The 26276-nt window shown below is 38.8% G+C and overlaps 1 long non-coding RNA gene across 6 annotated transcripts in view; it reads left to right on the top strand.

Annotated features, from left to right (window-relative positions):
* The first annotated feature begins 15092 nt into the window (after nucleotides 1–15092).
* The window catches only part of LOC143654789 (uncharacterized), a 153936-nt gene continuing 142752 nt past the window's right edge, over nucleotides 15093–26276 (top strand). For 4 of the 6 annotated variants that reach the window (XR_013161957.1, XR_013161960.1, XR_013161953.1 and 1 more), the window contains exons 1-2: nucleotides 15093–15184; nucleotides 16220–16398. This is a non-coding gene — a long non-coding RNA (uncharacterized LOC143654789). Of the gene's footprint in view, nucleotides 15185–16219; nucleotides 16399–16722; nucleotides 16787–26276 lie in introns of those variants that run through there. The other 2 variants (XR_013161956.1, XR_013161955.1) reach the window with 2 other exon arrangements.

Here is a 26276-nt window from a genome sequence, read left to right as displayed (position 1 = left end):
CAAGTCCCTGACCAGGCAGCTGAACCATTAGCAATAGCCCATGAGTCAGCATACAAATGCACCTCTGACCAGTTCTCCTTCCAAGCAAAATGAACAACCAAGTGCACTACTTGAAGTTCTGCCCACTGGCAGGATTCTCCCTCACCACTGTCCTTCAAGGACACTCCAGAAAGGGGTTGTAGTGCTGCAGCTGGCCACTTTTGGGTGGTACCTGCATATCGTGCTGAACCATCTATAAACCAGGCCCGAGTTTTCTCTTCCTCAGTCAATAGACTGTAAGGAACTCCCCAAGAGGCCATCTCTCTGGTCTGGGAAAGAGAAGGTAATGTGGCAGGAGTGGAGACCCTGGGCATTTGGGCCACTTCGTCATGTAACTTACTTGTACCTTCAGGACATGCTCTGGCCCTATGTCATATATACCATATCCATTTTATGATGAAGTGCTGCTGTGCACATCCTACTTTATGGCTTGGTGGGTCAGACAAATACCCAGCTCAGGATAGGGAACTCAGGTCTCATGGTAACTTGGTGGCCCAAGGTTGAGTATTTGGTCTTTAGTAAGGCCCAGTAGCAGGCCAAAAGTTGTTTATCAAAATGAGAGTAATTATCTGCAGGCAAATAATTACTGCAAGACTTTGTGTGATAATTACTGCAAATCTCAAAGGCAAGACTTTGTGTGATAAATCCACTCTAATATTCCAATCTCTCTAAGCCTCTGGATCCCCTCATCTATATTATACCAGGGCAGTTCTGGTATTTCAACCTCAGGTAATATTGACCACCTTTTGATCCATGTTTCAGCCAACTATCCAAATAAACTGTTAATGCCTTTTCTAACTCCTTAAGCTATAACATTAAATGCAGAATCTCTGCTTAGTGGGCCCATACCAATAAATTCAGCCTGATCCAGCCTTATATTCTTCCCACCATTATCCCACACTCTTAAAATCCATTGCCACACATATTCCCCTGATTTCTGTCTATATAAATTGGAAAACTCACACAGTTCTTTTGGAGTATAATGTAACTCCTCATGTGATACTTTGTACCTCACCTTTAGGGGCCTGTTGAGACTTTAGTTATAGGTCTGGAAGAAATGAGGGGTGGTGGGGGTGGGTCATAAAAAGAATTAGAAGTATCTTCCAAGCCATTTGCTTCAGGGCATTCATTTGCAGTTTCATCTGATGAAACAGGATTAATCACTCTAGGGCTAGTCCCTTCAGATGGAGGTTGGGTGGCCAACTCCTCAAGGCAGACTGGAGGTGGGGTGGCTATGTCCTTAGAGCAGACTATTACAGGGTTATCTAGAGAAGACTCAGCATGACCTAGGGTTTCCACCTCTCCACCAACATCATTATCATGTCACCATCCTATTTTTCAGGGTTCCACTCCTTTCCTATCAATGCCCTCACTTTAACGGCAGACACTGTACAACATTGAGATTTCAGTTTATGTTGTAAAGTTGCTACTCTAACAGTAAGATTCTGCATCTGATTTTCAGAAATCTCAAGTTTATGGCTACAGGAAATAAGATTTTCCTTCAGGACACTCACAGAAATGTCTACATCTGTCAGACAGCTTGTTTGAAGCCTTAAGCCCATCCCTTTCACTCATTAATGTATACAGCATATCAAACAACAACCAGTCAACATCGCTATACTCAGTATTTCCACAAAACTCCATAAAATTGTCAAAACATTATCCCCCCAGAGCCTGGCTTTGTACAAGCGAAGCATTAAAAGAATCGAATGGTGATATTTTGACTATCTCTTTTACCAACTCACTCCATAGGTTGGTAATGCCATTCTGATTATGGGAATCAGAGTCCTTAGTGCCTTTGAGTCCAATCAGTTTAGAAAACCATTCATAAAAACCCATTTTTAAGATTCTGTTTCTTAAGAACCACTCCTGGTACCAAGTTGTGTTAGAGTTCTCTAGAGAAACAGAATTAACAGGAAATATTCGTAAAGATAAAATTTATAAAAGTGTCTCATGTAACCATGGGAACATAGAGTCCAAAATCTGTAGGGCAGGCTTTGAAGCTTATGATTCTGATGGAGGGTCTGGACGAACTCTACAGTAGACGCTTACTGGCCAAAGCAGGAAGAAAACCTGTCTCTTCTGAATCCTCCTTAAAAGGCTTCTAGTGGTTAGATTAAGCATCACTCATTAAAGAAGACACTCCCCTGGGCTGATTACAAATGGAATCATCTGCGTATGTAGCCAACACAATCATGATTTAATTCTGTGAAATGTCCTCATAGCAAAAGACAGGCCAGCACTTGCCCAACCAGACAAACAGGTACCACCACCTGGTCAAGTTGACACATGAACCTGGCCATGACAATGAGTTTCCTCTTATTGCAGTACCATTTGTTGAATTTTTGTTTGTTTTGCTTGTTTTTGTTTTGTTTGGGAAGTACATGGGTTGGGAATTGAACCCAGGTCTCCCTCATGGCAGGCAAGAATTCTACCACTGACCTACCCTTACACCACCACTTTCCTTCAGTTTTTTTGTTTTTTTTTGGCATAGGCAGGCTCCAGGAATCAAACCTGGGTCTCTGACATGGCAAGCGAGAATTCCACTACTGAGCACCATTCTCCTTTACTTTTTTTTAGCATGGTCAGGCACTAGGAATTGAACCTGGGTCTTCAGTATGGCAGGTGAGAAGTCTGCCTGCTGAGCCACCGTGGCCTGCCCCATTGTCCTTCACTTTTGAAAGATAAATTTGCTGAATAAAGAATTCTTGGCTGGGAGTCTATCTTTTACAGGACCTTAAATATTTCATACTACTGCCTTCTTGCCTTCATGGTACCTGTTGTGCAGTCTGAACTTAGTCTTATGTGGCTTCCCTTAGTATGTGGTAAATTTGCTTTTCTCTTTCTGCTTTCAGGACTTTCTGTTTCTCTTCAGCATTTGGGAGTCTGATTATTATGTATCTTGGGGTGGGTCTATTTGGATTTGTTCTATTTGGGGATCTTTGGGCTACTTTGATTTGCATGTTTATGTCTTTTATAAGGGTTTGGAAATTACCCCCATTAGCTCCTCAACTGTTCTTCCTAGCTCTTTTCTCTTCTCTTCTGGGACACTGATGCTTGTTATATTTGGGTGCTTCATGTTGTCCATCATTTACTTGAGATCCAATTCTAATTTTTCTATCTTTTTTTTACCATTTGTTATTTTTTGTGTTCAAATTCACTTATCTAATCCTCTAGTTCACTTATTCTTTCTTCTACTTCTTCATATTCACTGTTGTATCTGTTTTAATTTGGTCTACATTAACTTTCATCTCTGTAAGATCATTATTTTTCTATTTAGTCTATCAAATTCTTCTTTTTGCTCTTCTAATATCTTCTTGATATCCTTTATGTCATTGGCCTACCCTTTGAATTTATTTAGTTGATTTGGATGAATGTCTTTGATTAGTTCCAAATTCTGTGTCTCCTACACTGTTTTAATTTGGTCATTTGGCTTAGCCATCTCTGCCTACATCTCCATGTGCTTTGTGATTTTCGGTTGGCTTTGGGCATTTGATTATCTTGATAATGTTATTTAGAAAGTTGATTTCCCTCACTCATCTAAGGTTTTGTAGTTGCTTGGCTTTGCATTTAAGGTCTGCTTTTGTTCTTGGTTTTTCAAATACCCCCCCTGCCCAAACCAAGGTCCTGATTTCATGCAGAAAATGCAACTCTACTTGAGGATCTGTTGAAAGCTAAGCAGAGTGGCAGTTTGCGAGACTGCACGTTCCTCATCTTCCCACCAGATGGCACTCTAAGGAGACCCCTTGAACTCAGGCCTGCCCCTCCCTGACTGTGGCAGTCGGCTGAGCAGGATGGAGACCCAGTGAACTTTCAGCCAAGGCTGCTGGTCCTGGTGCACACTGAAAGCCGCCAACCCCAGGGCTGTGGGGTGGGTAGTGCCACCTCAAAGGAGAATCTGCTTGTGGACCCTTTGGGTCTGCTTGTCACCAGACTCCCTCTTGGGATGACTTTAGACTGTGGGACTTGAGTGATTCAACTGCTCCTGCCCTCAGCCAACCCAGAAATGCCTAGCAGTGGGGTGTGGCTTGGCTTACGTCCTCAGCTGCACCTCTACATCCACGCACACCTGAGGGCTCTGGACTTCTGCGGAAAAAGGGAAACAGTAGCAGGGCCCAGTGAGTCTATTTTTGGGGCCAGTTGTCAGATTGACTCCAATCTGCCTCATCCCCTCCTCTCAAATGGAGGGCACCCCAGTCTCTGCCAAAAACCAGGCACCTACAATGACCTGTTTCAGGGGTTGGGGGCAGACGCTGTGCACTGGCTGGAAGGTCTATACACAGGCAAACCAGGTCTGCTGGCTTCCGGGTTCCCCATGGGAGCTCCTGACTGTGCAGCTGAGAAGGAATATTTTCCAAGCTATTCCAAGAGGCAGGCAGTAGTGCAGTGGTGATCACGCCTTTGGGACCTGTTCCTTCCTGCATGCTCCTTCTTGCCCCAGGTGGAGTCATGACTCTTCACTATATCCTCTCCATCCCAATTTATCTGCTTTTTCATCTGGGACTTCCCTATATAGTATAGAAGGCCCTCTCTTGTCATTTGCACCCAGTCATTTCTCTGTCACTTCTCCAGTTAATCCATGGAGCAGGTGTGAAGTAGGCCTATCCTATTCTGACATCTTCCCAGATGTCCTCATCTCTTTTACTTTTGAACAGAGAGGGAAGGCATAGGGAGGTTAAATGACTTATTTTAGGTTTCATGGCTAGTGGCATAAACAGAGCTAGAATTTAAGTGCTGACATCTGTTTAGCATTTCTTTTCCTACATAGTGCGTGCTCTGCTATATCATAAGCTCAGGCAACTTATCCTTGTTCAAATCAGACTTTGATTTTCCATTTTGGGGGAAAATGTACCTTGTCCCATTTTGAGATCTTGATTGCCACCCATGACTGCTCTTCAAATGAGCTGGACTGTTAACCAGTTTGTGTTTTTCCTGGAATGCTCATCTCATAAAAATATGATGGTTATTTATTTTTTTGGGGTGGGGGTGGGGAGAAATGAGGAAAACTTTGGAAGCAGGATAATACCCATCCCGCCCCTCCACTCCGTAGACCAATTAGGTGACTTCTGCTAGCATGTTTTTCTGTCCCTTTCAGGGTTGGGGCAGAGTATTGGAGGGGACAGCAATGGTCTGCTAGCCTAGATACTTTATTAATTGTGGAAATTTGGGTGGCAGCCTACTTGATGGTCTTAGGTCAAGTTTGCCATAAGAGAACCAAAGAGTTTGAAATATTAGATTTCATTTTGCAGGACACTATACTTTTAAATGAAATACTCCATACAGAGACTTAGTGTTCCAATTTAGCCTTCAATGCTCACACCTCCTGACCACAAAATTAAATGAGTAAGCAACCCCAGGAGAAGGATCTTAATCCATGATTCTTAATTAATGATTCTAATCAATATTCTTTAGAGATAGATACTCAGCAACCATTTACAATTACTTAAAAAGCTACAGCTGTTAAATGAACTTTGCAGAAGAAGGCCAGAAGTTTTTAGAGAAAAAAACCAGGGACAATGACTTAGTTAAGGAATACAGATCCCTTCTTCGATGAAGTGACATTTGAGCTGGATTACCAAGAATTAGTAGGAAATAACTGGGCAAATAGTAGGGGAAGAGCCTTCTAGCAAATGACAAAGATCCCAAGGAAGGAGGGAGTATGACATTTTTAAGAAATTGAGAAAAAGTTATTGTAGCTGGAAGTCAGAGAGTAGGAAATGAATGCCAGGAAAGGAGGCTCATGGGGGCAGGGCGATCATGTAATGTTAATAGTAGATATTCAATAAATTATATTTAATACATATGATGCAGTTATATATATATGATATATGTCACTTATGGTTTGATTTTTTTAAAGACTAAAGTTAAGTGTGATGACATTTTAAATGAAAAGTTTTACACTTATGGATTTTTTGTTAGAGAAATTAAGCAAGAGAATATCAAGGAAGAATATATTAATGTTTGAAGTTAATGACAGGCTCAATAAACTAGTTAATTAGTTTTGTTTAATGAGGGAATATATTTCAAATTGAAGAAAGATCAATTATGCTATTTAGGAGTTAATGTAACACACACCTAACTTATAATGGAATATGTTAAATAATGAAGTAGATTGATTTTCATTATCACCATAATTTTTATAAGGTGAGATACTTGTTTTTTTTTCCAGTCATCCATTATGATTGAACTACCTGTTTTTTTCATTCACCATTATCCTTCACTTGGTTGATTATGTACAAATTTTAAGCTTGAACATAATTAGAAAAGTAATTTAACTCTAATTGGTTGATTCATTCCTTGAACCTAATGCTAGTTTACCTTATTGGTTATTGAGGGAAATACGCTAGCTGTAGCTATCCGGGTGATGGCAGGGCATGGGGTTTATTTACTTGTAGATAATTAAGCAGCCATTAAAAGTAAAATTTGTGACTGAAACTTAGAAATTCATTTGCTTGATGGAAAGTTAGCCAGTGTGGCTGTAAATTAAATGACATGCAATTGCTAATGCTTTTTATTTGCAAATTTGATAATATTAAACAAAACTTAGTGTCCTGCCTAGCCTTAGCCACTGATAGTATGATTATCTTTGACTGGGTTTGATTAGGAATCTTGTTTTCAAAGATGATGGTTATATAGTGAGATGTTTCATGTATCAGTGTAGGCATCAGTTTGGATATTTATTAATTTTTACACCTCCTGGAATAAGCTATTATTTAGGTATACATATATTTCCAACGTCTTCCAGGTTGGTATCACATCTCAAACTGTATATGGACACATAACAACTTTCAACCTAGAATCGGCCTTAGGCTGGGGTGCTAGAGTGCAGTCAGGAGATTTTTAAGACAGTACAGTACTTATACTCACGGAACTTCTAGACTGAGAGAGAGACAAATATCCAGAACTAGTTATTTAACATAAAGCTGTGAACCACTTATGAGAGCATGGAATGAGAAGAGCTAGCCTTGTTTGAGTGAGCCTGAGGTGGGGAGGGCAAACCTTCCCTGAGTAAATGACATTTAAGCAGAAAAACTGAAGATAAGAATAAAGGTTGAGCTAAGTGAGAGGAAAAGCCCTTCATAATGAAAAACACATGAAAAGAACTTGAGGTAGAAGGAGTTGAGACCAGTTAAAGGAAATAAAAATCCCAGGCCAGAGGCCAGTAAGTGAGAAAGTCAAATATTGCCTACTCTGTCACTCTAGCTGGAGAGATCCTGTCATCTTTTTAAATTTGTTGATAAAAGTGTTTGTGAAACTTTGCTTACTTACAGGTTGAAAGAAATAACCAAGGACTCATTGTTTTCATTGCCTTTTCTTTTATTTTGCCAAACATTAAAGATCAAGAGAATTTGTTCATTTCCAAAGAATCACAAAAAGGATGGGATTTAAATTGGGTCACAGCACAAGAATGACATGGTTAAGACATTTTCCAGGAAAAGATGAAAGTAGAAGTAATTATACATGGGGAGAGGAACTATGTACTTAAAAAAATTAATTGAGATCACTGATGACATGACAAATATACTAACTGGGATTTTAAAAACTTGCCATTTTCAGGCATAGATTAAATGAACACACAGATTTAAATTTGACAAAAAAAATGGGTAGGCTAAATGCTTTATTCAGTGGCAGCATTTTGTTAGCTAGCCCTTTCCCGGTAGCTGTCTGCATCCTCACATTGAGAATCTCAATGGGCTTTGGTTTTAGCCCAACTTTGACTAATTAATTGGAGCAACTATTTAAATATGCCATCAAGTTAATGAAAATGTAATGACATGTGCCTTCTTGGGGCAGAAAAAGCATTTGAAATGACAGAACATGGAATGACAGGGGCAGCTGTTTCCAGAAGTGGTGTTTGTTACATCTGTTTGGATTCTGGGACTGGGCAGCGGTTTGGATTGTTGACCACTTTGAACACAATGGCTATCCTAATTCCCCACCTCTGTTGAAATCTGGTTTCTAATACGTAGTCTTCACATTCAAAGCTTTGACTCACTAGAGATGGAAGACAACCAACTAGCCATCTAATGAAGCACTGTCTAATAGAAATATAATATGAGCCACATATATAATTTAAAATTTTCTAGCAGTCACATTACAAAACTGAAAAGAGAGAAGGGAAATTGATTGAATAGGCTATTTTAATTAATCTAATATATCCAAAATATTATAATTTCAACATGGGATCTTGTGTTGGTTTGAAAGGATGTATATAACCTAGAAAAGCCATGTTTTAATCCTAATTACATTTTGTAAAAGCAGCCGTTTCTTCTAATCCTTATTCAGTACTGTATGTTTGAAGTTTTTATTAGATTATCTCCATGGAGGTGTGACTCAGTCAAGAGTGGTTGTTAAACTGGATTAGGTGGAGACATGTCTCCATCCATTCTAAGTGGGTCTTGGTTAGTTTACTGGAATCCTATAAAAGAGGAAACATTTTGGAGAAAGAGGAGATTCTGAGAGAGCAGAAAATTATAAAGCCATGAGAAGCAGAGTCCACCAGCCAGCGACCTTTGGAGATGAAGAAGGAAAACGCCTCCCGGGGAGCTTCATGAAACAGGAAGTCAGCAGAGAAAGTTAACAGATGACACTGTGTTCACCATGTGCGTTTTCAGATGAGAGAGAAACCTTGACCATATTTGCCATGTGCCTTCTCACTTGAGAGAGGAACACTGAACTTCATTGGCCTTCTTGAACCAAGGTATCTTTCCCTGGATGGCTTAGGTTGGACATTTCTACAGACTTGTTTTAATTGGGACATTTTCTTGTTCTTAGAACTGTAAACTTGCAACTTATTAAATTCCTCCCTTTTAAAAGCCATTCTATTTCTGGCATATTACATTATGGAAGCTAGCAAACTGAAACAGACTTACATGCAAATTATTGAGATATTTTCCATCCTTTTTTTTATACTAAGACTAAAATTTGATATGTATGTTATACTTATAGCACATTTCAATTTGAGCTTGCCATTTATCAAGTGCTTAATAGCCACATATAATGTTCTTTGTTGCTGAGAAAAGAAGTTTATCAAGATTGTTTTCTTTCTTGTGTAACTTATTTTCACATGGTTAAAACTGGCTTTTGTTTCATTCTGTGTTTTATCTATCACTATTTCTTATTTATTGATTGATCATTTTCTACACACTCCTACGCCGAGTAATCTATCAATTCTTTTTTCTTTCTCTTTGTAGACCTCTACACTCTAGTCCTTTCCCTTCTGCTTCAGTCTGGACTGGTTGTTCCCTAGGCCCTGATGCATGGCTGAAATTACAGTGCGTCCTTTTGTCGTTCTTCTGTGTCACATCTCTTGTGTGTCACATCTCTCTCTCCTCTCTCTCTTTCTCTCCTAGTTTGCTCCCTTGTTTCTTGGGAACTTATATTTTAAGTAGTTTTTTACCACAAATGGCAAGGGCATGAGATATAATGCACGAATGTTTAAATTCTTACTGATTTTACACTAAAGAAAGGTTGGTGATTTTAAGGATGAAATTCATGTATATGAAATGGCACCAATCATGTGTTGAATATCCACTTTCTCTCAGGAGGTGTAATGGCAACACAAGTCTGGAATTTGTTTATTATTTCTCTCTCCAGCCTCAGGGTAGAGGAAAGACCATGGGGATTCAGAAATTATGGCAGAGAATAGGTTGTGGCAAACTCAAGTGAGAGAGTCAAGGTAGTAGGGCTGAAGGGAGGGTTGTGGATAGACATGTGAAAGAGGTAGACCCGAAAAGGGTTCCATCAATGGTGAACTCATTAGTCAAGAAGGGAGTGTACATATGCGCCTGGGCACTAATTGCATGTGTGGCTCTTGTGCTGGCACACATGCATGGGCTGGGCTAGACATGGTTGATGAGAGTGAGTGTTTGCCTCGGGCCAGTTTTGTCACCCTGCCACTCACATAGTCCAATCCTCCTTTGGGAAGGACTATTTAAAAACATGTCAGAAAATAGATTATATTTTGTTTAAAAAAATCTTTGAAAAAATTCCATAGTATTTCAGTTTCAATTTATTGCCAAGTGAATTCTGATTAGTTTTAATTTACATGATGTTTCTGCCAATTTTAACAACTACAAACTGCTTCTTGCAGGCTAGGCAGAGATAAAGGCAACACCTTAGAGGTTAGAAATAGGCTCTGGAGGTAGATTGCTGGGCATCCTGTCTTGGATCTGCTATTCACTGGCTGTGAAGTTATTCGAATCCTCTCTGTGTTAGAGGAATGGATATACGCAGTCCCTCATGGGGGCGGTGCTGAGGATTATATAAGGTAATGGATGTGATGCACTTAGGTGAGTGCCTGGCATGTAGAACATGTACAAATTAATGTTAGTTATCAAATCCAGTTCCTCCTTGAACCCTGGAGTGCACGGCAGTCAGCTGGAGGGGAAGGGCTCCTTGCGTCTGTTCAGGTGCTTGCCTGAATACAGTCTGAGTCTCATAGGATAGAGCCAGGGAAAATAAAGAAATCCCTTCTGCAGCCTGGAGGGAAGACAGAAACTTAACAATGACTAGAAGAGAGTCTGGTTGTGCTGCTAATGCTTTCTTTCCTGTGGAAACAGTAGTTAAGGGGCCCTAAGATAGAACATTCTAAAAATAAAATTTCACGTCATGCCTTGCTAACTTCAGAGACTTAAAGTTCAGAGAATCAGGAAATGCATGTCTTTGTTCAGGATTAATATGCAGAGGAGATTCGAGACCAGTTCCTGGTTTTTGGTCTTACTTTAGGGTTGAAGGATGCAGGTTGATCCGCAAGGGGCTATGGTTTCCAATTTAGGCTTAGGCAAATGAGAAGAAGTGAGATTTGTTGACCATTGCATCTTGCCCTTTTTCAATCCCTGATCTTTGTTATTCTTTTTCTTTTTAACCTTAAAATAAGATATTTAAAAGCAAAACAAACCATGAAGCAGTATTTGTTGTCGCCTCCCTCTTTCTTATGGTCCTTTTACTTCCCCATGAAAATCTTTCCTGTACTCCCAGCTGCCTCCCACCCCCAATGCCTTCTTTAAATGTCTACATTTTCTTACCACCCTAATCTATGTCTTCCTTTCTCCGAATCCTGTCCTCTCTTTCCTTTGTAGAGAGAGAGAGTGAGAGAGAGAGGGGGGGGGGGGGAAGGGAGGGAAGGAAGGATGGAGGGAGGGAGGGAGGGAGAGAGAGAAGGTTGGCTTGGACCAGAAGAAGGGAAAGAAAAGGAAAAAGGAAAATGTAACAAAAGGGACAAAAAGACACAAGTAGTGAACAGATCTGGTTTCATTCTTTGAGTCCTCAAATCCTCATTTTTCTGGGCATTTCTCAGATATAAAAATGCATATTCTTCTATTTGTTTGAGATGATGTATGCATTCCTCACTATTTCCAAATGGGCTGCATAGTTTGATTTCCTCCCCTCCCCCTCTCTTTTGGCAAGTGGTACAGTCAGAAGAGGAGGCAGAGGAAGGAAAATGAGAAGTCGGATAAGATCACTGGGAGAGTTCCTATTCCGTTTGTGTCTCTACTTTATAATTCGGTGTTTATTTTGCAGATTGGTGGCACGGCCTGCTCTTTCTGGCTGGCAGGAGTCCTATCGCCCTGCCATCCGACTGTTAGGGACCCTTTTCCACTGCACTCCATTCCGGCCTGACGCTGTGGCCCACCTCACACAGCTGTGTCCCCAGGCTTGGCAACCTCCAGAGCTGCATGTTCCCAGCTGTCTTCACTGAGCCTGTTTGTGCTAAGACCCTTCCAGAGCTGCCACAAAAAATGTCCAGACACGCCCAGGGACTATGCGCACGGGCACGTTATCAAAGAGAAGTAAGGCTGCGGCAGCCAGCTTCCCCACCTTGTGCCTGCTGCTCTGTACGGGAGCAGCGGTCTCCAGGAGGCCTTCATTCCCTGCCACTGTCTCGGGAAAGGAGTGGTTCACAGAAATTTCCCGCGACTGGCCCGATGCCTGGTCAGAGGGCGGCTCTCCAGGAGCACCAGCTCTCTCCTGCCTTTGTGTTTGCTTCCAGCTCCAGTTACCGGGAACGCCTTTCCTATCTTGGCCTAATTTGTAGATATCCAGTCTACCCATCCTTCCTGGTGCTCTGTGCTAGCATGCTGTTCTAGTTTTTAAGCTGCCAGAATGTGCTATACAAGAAACAGAACGGCTTTTCAAAAGGGGAATGTATTAAGTTGCAAGTTTGCAGTTCCAAAGTCATGAAAATGTCTCAATTAAAGCAATTCAATAAAAATGTCCAAATTAAGGCACCAGCAAGAGGTTACCTTCACTCAAGAAAGGCCAATGACATTTAGGATTTCTCTCTCAACTGGAAAGACACATAGCGAACATGGTGACGTCTGCTAGCTTTCTCTCCAGGCTTGTTTCATGAAGCTCCCCCAGGAGCATTTTCCTTCTCTATGTCTGAAGGTCTCTGGCTGTGTGAGCTCTCCTGGTTCTCATGGCTCCTGTGGTTCTTCCAAAGGTTCCCTCTTCTAAAGTATTCCAGTAATGTAACCAAGACCCACCTGCATGGGTGGAGTCCCAATTCCATCTAATCAAAGGTTAATAACCACATTCCGTGAGTCACAGCTCCATAGAGATGATGTCACCAAGTTTCCAACCTAAAGTACTGGGTGGGAAAGAGAGGAAACAGCTGCATCCACAGGATGGACCAGGATTAAAATGTGGCTTTTCTAGGGTACAGAATCCTCCCAAACCGGTACACATGCATATTCAAATCTCACTTGTTACACATCGGGAACTGCTTGATCAGTTGGTTCACACCACACTTTCAACTCCTTGAGGGAGGGTCCACATTTTTTATTCATTTTGAATTACCAGTGCATTGCACATTGCTTGGAACCTTATAGGTAATCAACACAAGTTTCTTGCATGAACATATTATCTATGATGGGAAGGCTAATAGGGGATATTTGGGGCCAAGTGGTATGGACTCTGAGGGGAAGCAAAGACGTGTGTGTGGACTATGCCGTTGTGTTTCCAGATTGCATCATTTAAGGCAGCTACTTGCTTTCAGGATCTATGCCTGAAAGCCAGATAATTCCCATCTGAAGGTATTATTTTATGCATTTCCTTAGATAGGCAAACAGAATGATTGTCTTTGTTTTATATATAGTATAAAAAGCAATGTGATTGATTTTCTGTGAATAAACATTTTCATTTAAAATATATTTTTTAAACCTCATCTCTAAAAATATTAATTTTGGATCACCCTGTTTTGGCTCCATTTTAATGAAATAACATATTTTCTTAGAGTTTCAATCTTGACTTTCATAAAATTCTCCCAGTACTTTAGCTTGCTTGCAGATTTGTAGGCAAAGAAAGTCCATTTAGAGAGGTCACCTGCTCTTTTCCCTTGCCCCAGGTGGGACAGCTGTGTCAGTGACGACAGTTGGCCTGAACCTTGTGGAGGGATGTGATGAAAGTTTTACAATCTGTTTGTCAGTCTGTGTTTTGAAGCAAATGGCTAGTTTGGAAATCTGATAGTGAAGTCGGCAAATACCCTTGTTGCTTTCCCTCAGTTCTGCACTTCACAGGAATGATTTTAAACCCTGGTTACTCTAAATGGTTGCAAAGAAAAAGTATATAATAGCTTCTCATGTACATTCTAAAATGTGTGTACATTTATACTATAATTCTTCTGTGAAATATTAAAGATTTTTCCTTTTCCTTCTAAATAGGAAAGAAAGTAGGGATAAATGGATCAGTGGGTTTTCTCTCTCTTCCACATATTTTTTTTAGATATTTGAGATATGTGGTTGATTAAGAATTGTTACTGATCAAATCAGTATTATTTTAGAAAAGAGTAAATTGAAAATGAAAGTGAGGTAACAATACAGCATGGTAACAAAAATTATGATTTAAAATATCCATTTACCTAGTTTCTAATATCCACCTTACCTTTAGTTTTAACTTGAATAAGTTTCATCTTTACAGTGTTAAACCCAGGCAACTATTTGCTTTTTGCATATTTAAAGCAGATTTATCAAACACACAAGCTAGTAACTTTCTGTTAATTGCCTCTGAACATTCTGAAAAACTGCTGTGTATATAGAATTGTTACATATGTAGGATTCAAGGCCTGCAGAGCAGACTGTGAATTTTGCAATTGTGTTTTTAGAGTCGGCTCAATCTAGCCTATAACTATTTTCTTGGCTTGTATTCATATAATGGATAATGGGTACTTTCTATGAGGTAGCCAGATTGAAATGAATATTGAAGTTTGTATTTCTTTCCTTGAGGAAGATGACTTTTTAAGTTAGGCACAAACCACAGCAGTGTTTATAGACAAAAATTATCTAACATTCCTCAAAAAGTATATTTCAAGCCTATCATCATCATAACAATAGAATGGGCTTGAGAGCTGCTCCCTGAAAAAGTGGTTCTTAGAGTTTTGATTTGAATTTCTCACATAAAGGGAAGTGCCGTGTGTTCTCATCTTCCTTTCCTCCTTCTGCTCTATCCTTTTACTTTCCCTTCCTCCTGTGAAATTTAGCAACTTTGAAGAAAAATATAAAAATAAAACTGAAGTCTATATTCCTGACTTTACATTAATTCAATAAGTAACATGTATATGAATTCCAGTATATGTACCATTTTGCATTCTATAAAATCCAGTAGTATGATTTGTACTTCCAACATATTGATCTATTTGAAATATTTATTTTTAATTACTCTGTAATTAGTTGTGTGTGTATGTCACCATATCCCTATTCTTGGACAGTTGTATAATTAAAGATTTTTTTTATTATTGATAACACTAACTGGGGAAATGAGCTTTTTATTTTCTTTTGGGTTATATCTTTAAGGTATTTTGTGCAAAGAAGAAATCCTGGGTTATAGTATATTGGAAGGTTTACAATAATTATTCTTTTGTTCAATATGCATTTGCCAAACACCAACTATGCTTAGATACTAGGTTTATAGAAGTAAATAAAGTACAATTCCTGCTTGTAATTGTGTGTATGTGGAGTGGGGGTGGGAAATGGATATGTATACCAGAAAATAAATATATTATGCCAAGTACTAAGTGCTCTAACTGAAGAATGACACATGCTATTTGTTCCCAAAGAGAGGTATTGTAGCAAAGATGAAAAAGACAGCAAAAAACAAATAAAAGAAGAAGAAGCGCATGAGAGGATATGACTTTTCAGCTTTTCAGGTGAGTCTTAAAGGATAAATATAACTTTGTCAGCAGTTAAGTAGGAAAAGAACTTTACAGGATGAGGGAGTCACATTTATAAAACAAAGATCCGGTAGCACAGGTTGAATTATTTTGAGAATAGTAGTACAATAATAGAATGTGTTTTGAAGTGTGGGAAGGGCACAGTGAAAACAGAAAATTTTGGTGAATGAGACTGAACTCTTAGGCTAGTCTAGATTGTGAAGGGTCCTGTGTTCCCAATAATTTTGTGTGACGGACGATCTGAGTCAGTAGAGTTTACCAGCACTTAAACGAAGCCTTTGTTTCCCACATGCCTCCAGAGGCAAACCCCTAGGGTGTGAATGACAATAGCGAATATTATTTAACCCCGTGGTTCTCAGACACTGCTGCAATTCCACATCACTTGGAGAGTCAATAATAGATCTGAAGACCAAGCTTATTGGTCCTTTACACTTTTGTTGAGGTCTCCAAGTGATTCTGAAACACGCTAACATTTGAGAACCACTGATGATGTGCATATAAAACAGTAGGACCTTTGTACATTTCTTTCTGCACTTTTGCCCAAAGTCTTAGTGGTAAACATGTCAGAACATTCTAGTAATTGATTTCTTGGCACCATAATATTCACTCATTGGAACTGGATTCCATTTCTTCTCCATCTGTCTGCATTGGTGTATACCCTTTTTTATATCTCTTGGAATTTTTACAGATAGTTAAAAGTATGTCATTTTAAACTTAAACTGAAAGAGAGGGAGGCAGGGAGAGAACCCATGAATGCTAATTTTACTCTTGTTACCCAAAATTTTTTCAGTATTGTTAATAGGCAAGGTAATGTGCTATTTGAAACCATTATGTACCCCAAAAAAGCCATGTTCCTCTGATCCTAGTCCAATCTTGTGGGAGCAGGCCTGTTTTTTCGGTGGGATCTTTTGATTAGGTTGTTTCCACAGAGATATGACTCCCCAATTGTGGGTGTGGCCTTTTAATTAGATGGAAATGTGACCCCGCCCATTCAAGGTGGGTTTTCATTAGCTTCCAGAGTTCTTCAAGAGGGGAGCATTTTGGAGAAAGCTCAGACACAGACGTCTGGAGATGCAGAAGGAGCTGAGAGTGATGTTCGAACCCAGAAGCCAGGAGAGAAGGACAGCAGATATCACCATGTACCTCCCCATGTGACAGAAAACCCCAGAATCAGCTTTTCTTGAGAGAAGGTATCTTCCTGTTGGTTCCTTAATTTGGACATTTTCACAGCCTTGGAATTGTAACTCATAACCTAACAAATCCCTGTTGTAAAAGCCAATCCATTTCTGGTATATTGCATCCCAGCAGGATTAGCAAACTAAAACAGTAACTTTTATGATAAATGTATTAATACTACTTAATTTTTTCTACCTGCATTATGTAACAAAATTTCTGTAGATTTTATAATTCTTTCTATTCTACTTATACTGTACTTCTTAGATTTCATATTTTTATTTATATATCATGCCAATAAGAATGATTTTGTAAAAATTATTCTTTATTAACTTCTTCCTAGACTTAAAGGGGAAAAAAACCAAAAAACAGAACAATTATTTCACTGTGAATCTTCAACCTACGGTATGACCTTTCTGGAAGTAACTCCTCATTAATGGTATTTCAATACTGTAGTAGGACAGTGTTATTAAAAAAAATATTGTCTAGTTGGACATGTGAACTCTAAAACATTAATAGAAACACATATATCATATATTCTTCCCTCAGAATATAATTCTTGTTCCTCTTAAATCTGTATTTATTCCTTAACAAAATGTTAATTTGAACTTTATACAAACATCAACCTCTCAATGAGTATTGATGACAGAAAATAAAACATGAATTTAATCTAAAAAATATTTTTAAGCACCAGAACACAAAACAGAATAATTCAGAAGAAATGTAAGGCACATGGACAGCTCTTAATTTTGAAGAATTGATACACAAACATACACACACACACACACACACACACACACACCTGCGCACAGTAGCATTTCTCGGCTTTCTCATTCCTCAAGTAGTAGCCCCAATAGCCCATACAATCGCTGCTCATATTGGATATCTTACAGTGGCTTTAGGGCAGTATATTATAAGGCAAATTGATGCTTTTCCTTATAATGCTCCCTCTGTCCAGAATTCCACTCCCTCCATTTTCCCCTGATTTCTCCAGTTTGCCTACTTAATCACCTGTAAACATTCAAACCAAGAGTCACTTCCTCTGTGAAAGTCCTTCTAAGTAACTCTCTCTTACTGCCCTATTAAAAATAGTCCCGTCTCTGTACTCCCCCTGTAGTGTGTACATATGTACCTTTTCTTGGAACTCTAGAACATTTGTTTTCTCTAAAAACCAGCAACAACAATAACAAAATAAGTGCTATGTGACTGTAATCATTTATGTTCTCAATTATGTGATTAATAGGAAATTTTCTATGTGGGAAACATTTGTTTGTCAAAATCTGTAGGAAAGAAAATAAAACATTTGTTGAAAAACTGCCCCTGAGTCAAATTCCTGGTGTAAGAATGCATTCACTGTACCTTAAAAAAACTGCCAGTCTCTCTTTTCCTGAATAGGAGATTCTTGAGAGCATGGAGCATGTCTCATTCATTTTTGCATTTTCCATACTTAGAAAGGTATCTTGTATATTGAGGGACTCAACAGATGCTTGTTTAACTAATGGAAGAGCGTCCAGGAGTTGTGGTATCTAGTGTACATTATTGTTTCTGCTTGCCCAGTGTGTTGCATATTTTCCATTTGTCTTCCAAGAGCCACTCTCTTCTCTTACACATCCTACTGTCTGCCTTAGGGGACTGACTTCTGTGGCTTCTGCCAGTGGCTTCTCTTGCCCTCTGGCTCCCGGTTGTGTTCAGCCAAAGGGGACTCTTGGAAGGAGATTGGAGGGAGGGAGCATTTATCTCCCTGGTCCCTTTTTGTGAGATCACTGTCAGTCAGTTGTGTTGCTCATGAAAACCTTTACTCTATAGGTGTTTGCTCAAGGTGCTTGTTCCATAGGACTGTCCTGTTTGTGGTCTAAGTAACTGCTCCCTTCCCTTGTTTCTTTGGATTGCAGGTGAGGACAACTCTGCTAAGTCATAAGTTATTATCCTATCTCTGTGGATCCTCTACACCATCTGCACCTCTCTAAGTAATCCCTTTTTACATGAATTTTCTTGAAATACCCTAATTCAAATGTCCCAATTGTTTCCTGTTGGGACCCTAAGTAATAAACTCAGCAAATGTTCTCCTTTTCATTTTATTTTATTGAGAAATATTGACATACATTTAATCATTCAAAGTATACAATCAGTGGTTCACAGTATCATCATATAGTTGTGCGTTCATCACCATTGATTTTTGAACATTTCATTACTCCAAAAACAATAAAAATAATAAAAATAAAAATAAAAAAAAGAGCATTCAAAACATCTGAAACTCCCTATCCCCCCATTATTGGTTTATTTTTGCCTTTATTTTCTTACTTATCTGACCATACACTCGATAAGGAAGTGTCTGTCACAAAGTTTTCACAATCACATGGTCACGCTGTAAAAGCTATACAATCATATGATAATTTTCAAGCATCAAGGCTACTGGATTATAGTTCAACAGTTTCAGGTATTTCCCTCTAGTTACTCCAATACAACAAAAACTGAAAAGGGATATCTATATGTAATGCATAAGAATAACCTCCAGAATGACCTCTTGACTCTATTTGAAATCTCTCAGTCATTGAAACTTTATTTTGTTTCATTTCTCCTTCCTCTTTTGGTCAAGAAGGCTTTCTCAATCCCATGATGCCAGAGCTTGGCTCATCCTCAGGAGCCAGCCCCCATGTTGCCAGGGAGATTTACATTCTGGGAGTTATGTCCCATGTAGTGGGGAGAACAGTGAGTTTACCTGCAGAGTTGACTTAGAGAGAGCGGCCACATCAGAGCAACAAAAGAGGTTCTCTTGGGGTGACTCAGGCATAATCTTCTCATTTGCAGGTATACATTTCATAGGGACAAGCCTCAAAATCAAGGGTTTGGCCTATTAAATTGGTAATCCTCAAGCTTGTGAGAATATCAGGTCTTCCCTAGGTGGTGAAGTTTAATATTTCCAGGTTTTTCCCTAGTCCCTGAAGGGGACTTTGCACATACTTCTTTATCTTCTGTCCAGACTACTCTGGGATATATCAGGGCATCACACTAACTTGTACAAACCAAAAGATCTCACTTCTTATTCCAGGTTCCATGTAATTATGGTCTTCAAATAAACTGACTATACAGTTAAATTAGATAATTTGATATAGCAAATATAATTTTTTCACCAAATAAATATCTCTTCTTTAGGTCTCACACTGAAGTTGAAGTTTTAAAATGCAGTTCATATCATCCTTTACCCTTTAGTCTAATTTACCTTAGTCCTTCCCAGATCAGCTTCATTCATATCTATAATTGAAGTCTGATCTCTTTTCAGCTTTTTTATAGTTGCTAAATGGGATAATGCTGTAGAACTATAGCTCTGATTCTCTGGTGTCATACAGATACCCAAAGTTCCAGGAAACAACCAGGCTATACATAAAGAGCACAGCATCTCAGAATTTAGGGAAAAAAAACAAACAAAACAGTCACATCAGGAATAGAGGTGACTATGTAAGAATTTAACAATCTAGGATCATACAATAAGCCTTCCCCTGATAACCCGTGCTCTCAAATTCAATTCTCAGAGTTTGCACATTATAGTTCATATTACTGAAGCATTATAATACTTTTTTTCATTTCTAGATTATTTCACTAAACATACTATCCTCAAGTTCATTCACCTAGTTGTATGCCTCACAACTTTCTTCCTTCCTGCAGCTGCTCAACGTTCCATTGTAATTATAGACCACATTGTTCATCAGTTGATATACTCTTAAACCCCCTCCATCCATTGCAAATCTTTAATACTACCACCATGAACATCAGTGTGCCAATGTCCATTTGTGTCTCTGCTTTCAGTTCTTCCAGGTGTATATCTAATACCAGGATTGCAGGTTCATATGGCAACCCTATACTTAGAGCCATCACACTGCCCTTCAGAGGGACTGCCCCATTCTACTTCCCTACCAACCATGAATAGCTGCTTCTCTCTCTCCACTTTTTCTCCAGCACTTGTATTTTTGTTTATTTTAAACCAGTTTTACTCACACACCATACAATCCATCCTAAGTAAACAATCAGTGGTTCACAATATAATCACATAGTTATGCATCACCACCACAGTCTATGTGAGGAATTTCCACTTCTTCTGCAAAGAATATTAAACATTCTTTTAAAAATATTAAAATAAAATAAAAAGGAGAAACAGCAACAATGCCAAGAATCCCATACCCTTCCCTTATATATCCCCTTATTGATATTTAGCTTTGAGATATTGACTTGTTACATTTAATGGAAGCATATTACAACACTGTTAACTATAGACTCTAGTTCACATTGATTTTCTTTTTTCCATATACCATCCCTTTTTCAATACCTTGCTCTGGTGACATTCATCTTTTTCTCCCTCAGGTAAAAACATTTTTATATTTGTACATTTAATCACCATCATTGTCCACTCTAGATTTTGCTAAGTTATACAATCCTGGTCTTCATCTTCTACCTTGCCTTCTGGTGTCATACAATCCCTAGCTTTCCTCTTTCAACCATACACTCATCTTTGTTCAGTATACTTACAATGTTGTGCTTCCATCAGATGGTATTTTGCTATCCATTTCTGGATCTTTGCATTCAATCCTGTTGAACATTCAGTACTCCTTCAGCATTAAATATCCAATCTCTACCCTCTTTCTATGTCCTGATAGCCTGTGTTCTCAACTTCAACTCTCAAGATTCACTCATTAATGTTAGCTCATATTAGTGAGACCATATGGTATTTGTTCTTTTGTTTCTAGCTAATTTCACTCAACATAATGTCCTTAAGGTTCATCCACATTGTATATGCATCATGACTTTATTCTGATGTATTATATCTTTTTCTCTTCTTTATCCTTACTTCTCCAGACTTCTCTCTTCTGTCTTTTCCTATCTCTCTGTAGTGTTCCCTTTAGTATTTCTTGTAGAGCAGGTTTCTTGTTCACAAACTCCCTCATTGTCTGTTTGTTAGAAAATATTTTAAACTCTCTTTCATTTTTGAAGGACAGTTTTGCTGGATATATAGAATTCTTGGTTGGCAGGTTTTCTCTTTCAATATCTTAAATATATCATACCACTGCTTTCTTGCCTCCATGGTTTCAGCTGAGAAATCTGCACATAGTCTTAATGTGCTTCCCTTGCATGTGATGGATTGCTTTTCCCTTGCTGCTTTCATGATTCTCTTTGTCTTTGACATTTGACAACCCAAATTAGTACTTTGGAGCAATTCTACTCAGATCTGTTCTGTTTGGGGCATGCTGTCCTTTTTGGATCCATAATTTTCTGTCTTTTACACAACATGGGAAATTTTCAGTGATTATCTCCTCCACCATCCTTTCTGCCCCCTTTCCCTTCTCTTCTCCTTCTGGGACACCCATAACATGTGTGTTCATTTGCTTCATGTTGTTATTCACTTCCCTGCTCATAATTTTCCACTCTTTTCCCTACCTGTTCTTTTGTGTGTAGGATTTCAGATGCTCTTTCCTCTAGTTCAGTAACCATTTTGTTTACTTCTTCAAATCTGCTGTTGTATGTTTTCATTGTATTTTTCATCTCTTCTATTGTGGCTGTCATTCCCATATGTTCTGCCATTTGTTTTTTCAAGCTTTTCAGTTCTTCTTTATGGTTTCCCAGTGTCTTCTTCGTATCCTTTATGTCTTTTGCCATATCTTCCTTCAACTCATTGATATGATTTTTAAATTGATTTAGCATGCTTGTTTGAATATCTTTGAATAGTTGTTTCAACTCCAGTATCTCATTTAAAATATTAGTTTGTTCTTTGACTGAGCCATATCTTCATTCTTTCCAGTGTGTTCGTTTGAAATATTATGTACCCCAGAATAGCCATGCTATTTTAATCCAATTTTGTGGTGGCAGACATATTGTTGCCTTTTGATTAGGTTGTTTCCATGGAAATGTGACCTCATCCAAGTCACATAAGACTCATCAAGTTGGGTCTTAATTCTTTTACTTGAGTCCTCTGTGAAAAGACTAAAAAGCAGAAAACACAGAGAGAGCTTAGAGCTAATGCAGAAAACAGGGAGATGAAAGCAAGACACAAGAGATGCTAAATTGAGAGATGAAATCCAGAATTTTCCCTGGAGAAGTTAAGTGAGGACCCACAGATGCCTGGAGAGAAAACCACTAGAATCACAAGCTGAAAGCAATGAACTTGGAGCAAGGACCAGCAGATGCCTGCCATGTACCTTCCTAGCTGACAGAGGTATTCCACATACCAGTGACCTTTCTTCAACGTCAAGCATCTTTCTCTTGCCTTAATTTGGACATTTCCATGGCCTTATAACTGTAAATTTGTAACCTAATAAATCCCTTTTGTAAAAGCCAACCTATTTCTGGTATTGCATTCTGGTAGCATGAGGAAACCAAAACATCTAGTATGACATAATATTTTGCTGGTGTCTAGACATCTGATTTCCTTGATTACTTTATTCTGGAGGTCATTTTCACTCTTTTCTGTAGGATTTTCTCCTTGGTTGGTTTTGTTCTCTATCTGTTCTTTGGTGTTCAGTTCAACTTATTCTAGACCTCCAGCATAACTTCTGTTTAACTGATCAGAATTTTTAAGCTCTTGTTTTTCTGTTTTTTCCCCCTTTCCTATATAGAACCTTCTTTTTTTGAGGAGGGTCTCCCTATATATGATTGACCCCAATCAGATTTTCCCAGACAAGGCAGGCCCATGTCTCAGGAAGAGGGTGTAATCAGTATCAAGTTTCCCTAAAGGAAAGAAATGAGACCCAGAAGGTTGTCTGGTTTTCCTTTGGAGACTCTGGACTCGGTGCTTTTCCTATCTTGTCCAGCAGGTGGCACTTGTAGCCCTCAGCCCCCCACCAGCATAAAGTGGTGTGGAACCTTTAATTCTCAGCCTGCGAGGGATGTGGTTGAGAGATGTGTTGAGGTAGAAGGCAAGTTTAAGCTGTTTTTGATTCCCAGTCCCTGGGGTCTCACTTCTCTGAAGGAGGGCTGGAGGGCTGACACTTGAGCTGGGCTTTTTTTTTTTTTTTTGCAGATACACACTTTAGGGAATTATCTCCTTGACTTGTTACTTTGTCTCTAGGTCCTATCTTAATGCCACCCTTTCCTGGGTCAGCGTTCACAGTTGAAAATGTCTGAGGTTTTCTCTCATGAGCTATTTAGATTAAGTTCCTTACTGTTATTTCTCCCCTTCCACATTTTCCGGACTGGTTTATGATGTGTCCAGTCACAGATGCCCCCCAAATAGTTTTTCCAGGTGGTTCCTGGCTATTTACTAGCTGTTTAGAGGACTAACTAAATTCCACGCCACCCTATGCTGCCATCTTGCCATACCTCCCTCTCCCTTTTTCTTGTGTGAAAATTTCTTTTTTTCTCTCTTTCAGGAACTCCCTTCCCCCATTTGTTGGCCATAGGGCTGATCCAACCCCTCTGATACATGGGTTGGCAAATGATTTCAGACTTGGCCACAGTACTCAACCCCATGCTTCGTTATTAGTTTATGGATGGGCTCACAAACAGAATCTTTTCACTTCTCTGCTATTTTTGCTAGAACTTTTGGGTAGGAAGCACTGTCTCCTGAAATTATGTTAACACTGGAGTGTCTGGGAGACATCTTTACCATCACATGAATTCTTTGTAAAAATGAAACCCATGTGAAGGAATGCCGGAAAAGGGAAAAGACTTAGGTCAGCTTTAGTTGTCTCTGTTATTTGTAAAAAAAAGGAATCCCCACTAATATATGGTATCGTTACTATCCACAAACCACTGTGGTGTGTTAGAAATTGGGCAAAAGAGGATGACGCTCTTGAGGGACATGTTGTGCTGACTCTCAACACAAGTATCTAGAGAACAAAGGTCATTTTGTTTTTGTTTTTGTTCACATACTTATTAACTTGTGGTTGTCAAAATATAAACAGTGAAGATTTAATCTAGGTGATTATAAGAAATTCATCTGCATGTTATTAAGAAGCTCATCTATTTAAAATATTCTCAAACTTTGTAGAATGGATCTTTTTTACCCTTCCTCTGATAAATTTTCATTTTCCAGATAATGTCTTATTTCCCTATGTGAAAAATATATGCAGTCTTGGTCTTTTTATTCCTCTATAGGCCAGTGTCTCTAAATAAATTGCTGGGATTAGCCTAAATTTGAGGGAATCTATCACATTGATTTCACTTGTGATTTAGTTTTTATTTTTATTTAAATCTCTAGAGCAGGAAACCCACCATTTGCAGGAACTCTTTCCCTAGTGAAAATTTTGAATGGAGCAGAGAGTGAATTGCCAAAAGCAAAGGTAATATGCTGTAGAAAAATGTTCTGTTTCTGGCTAGAAATTAATCTCAGATTAATTCAAACATAATAATTTCCTCAAAAGCAACTTTAAAGTAAGTGGTTTATCTAACAAATATTTCCTAAGACTTCAGCTGATTAAAATATGCTGATTCTTTGAATGCAGAAGTCATGGTTGCATTTTAATTCAAATGAGTCTAAACATTCTCCTCTTTCCACAGGAGATGGAAAGGAAACAGTACAAGGTGTTCATTTTTAAAGGTTTAAGATGAAGGAATTACTTCTTAGTCTATATAAAAGCTAATAAACGAGTTACAAACCTGGAGCTACAAGTGTTAAGTTATTTCTTAGGAAAGCTTTGGATTCTTTCAAATAACACTGACAGTTGAGACTCTTTTCCCTAAAAGTTCTTTCCTTTGGACCATGATAATCAGTTTTTCTGAAAGGAAAATACTACAGAAACAATATGTTTCAGTCCAGGATAAGGAGCCACATTTCTTCCGATTTGGAGGAGGTTGAAATCCAGAAACACCTTCTACTCAGTCTGAATCCTGTTATCTCTTAATTGTTCAATCCTTTCTCTGAGTCTCAGAGATATCCATGTATCTGCTCTTCAAACTCCTGCCCCTTTCTTTAGTAAGTTGGTGTTTTACTTGCTTTAGCCTGAGTTGATTTTGTTGCTTGCAACTAGAAGATCTTAATAATGGACTAAAAGGGATTGTGCCATCTCTACAACAAGGGACAATGAAAGATCCCTTCTTCCAACAACAGCACAGATTTCACTATTGTACCCCCGAAATATCTAGAGTTCTTTCAAAAGTGGTTAAAATAAACTTTAGTCAAAAATAGAATGATCACTATCAGCAGTTACTATACCTGTTTTCTAGATGTTATTTCCCTTGAGTCTGTATTAGTTTCCTAGGGCTTCTGTAACAAATTGTCAAAAAATTGGTGCCTTTAGAAAATAGATATTTATTCTCTCATGGTTCTGGAAGCCAGAAGTCCAAAATCAAGGGGTTGGCAGGTTGATTCCTTCTGGAGGCTCTGAGCAAAAATCTCTCCATGCCTCTCTCCTAGCTTCTGGCGGCTGCTGGCAATTCTTCATGGTCCTTGGTTTGTGGCTGTATAACCCCAATCTCTGCCTCCATCTTAAATGGCCTATTCCTCTATTTGTCTGCACTTTCTACTTTTCTGTCTCTTGTAAGGACACTTATCATTGGATTTAGGGTACACCCTAAGTTCTGGATAATTTCACATTAAAATCCTTAATCATATCTGCAAAGACCTTATTTCCAAATAAGACTGCATTTCAAGCTACCTGGAATTAGGACTTGGACATAACAGTTAGGGCCACCATTTAGCCCCCTCTGCTTCCTTCAGTAGCCCTGTGAGATGAGTGACAATGTTATCATTCCCATCTCACATGTGAGTAAGGGGAGGCTGAAGTACCATAACTAGCAGAACGGAGAACAGAATGGCAGCCAAGGCCAAAGTAAGACCGGTGCTCTTTCTTCAGGTCTTAACCTCTCTTGAACATTTTTTTTGCTTACATAATCATTTCATCTTTTAAGTGGAAGGCAATATCTATTTCAAAACTGTTCACCAATTTGGCATAGTTGGGTATTTTATCAG

This window comes from Tamandua tetradactyla, chromosome 14 (assembly GCF_023851605.1).
Source record: "Tamandua tetradactyla isolate mTamTet1 chromosome 14, mTamTet1.pri, whole genome shotgun sequence".
Classification (NCBI taxonomy): domain Eukaryota; kingdom Metazoa; phylum Chordata; class Mammalia; order Pilosa; family Myrmecophagidae; genus Tamandua; species Tamandua tetradactyla.
The sequence above is the reverse complement of the archived record's forward strand: the minus strand, read 5'-3'. Positions and strand labels throughout refer to the sequence as shown.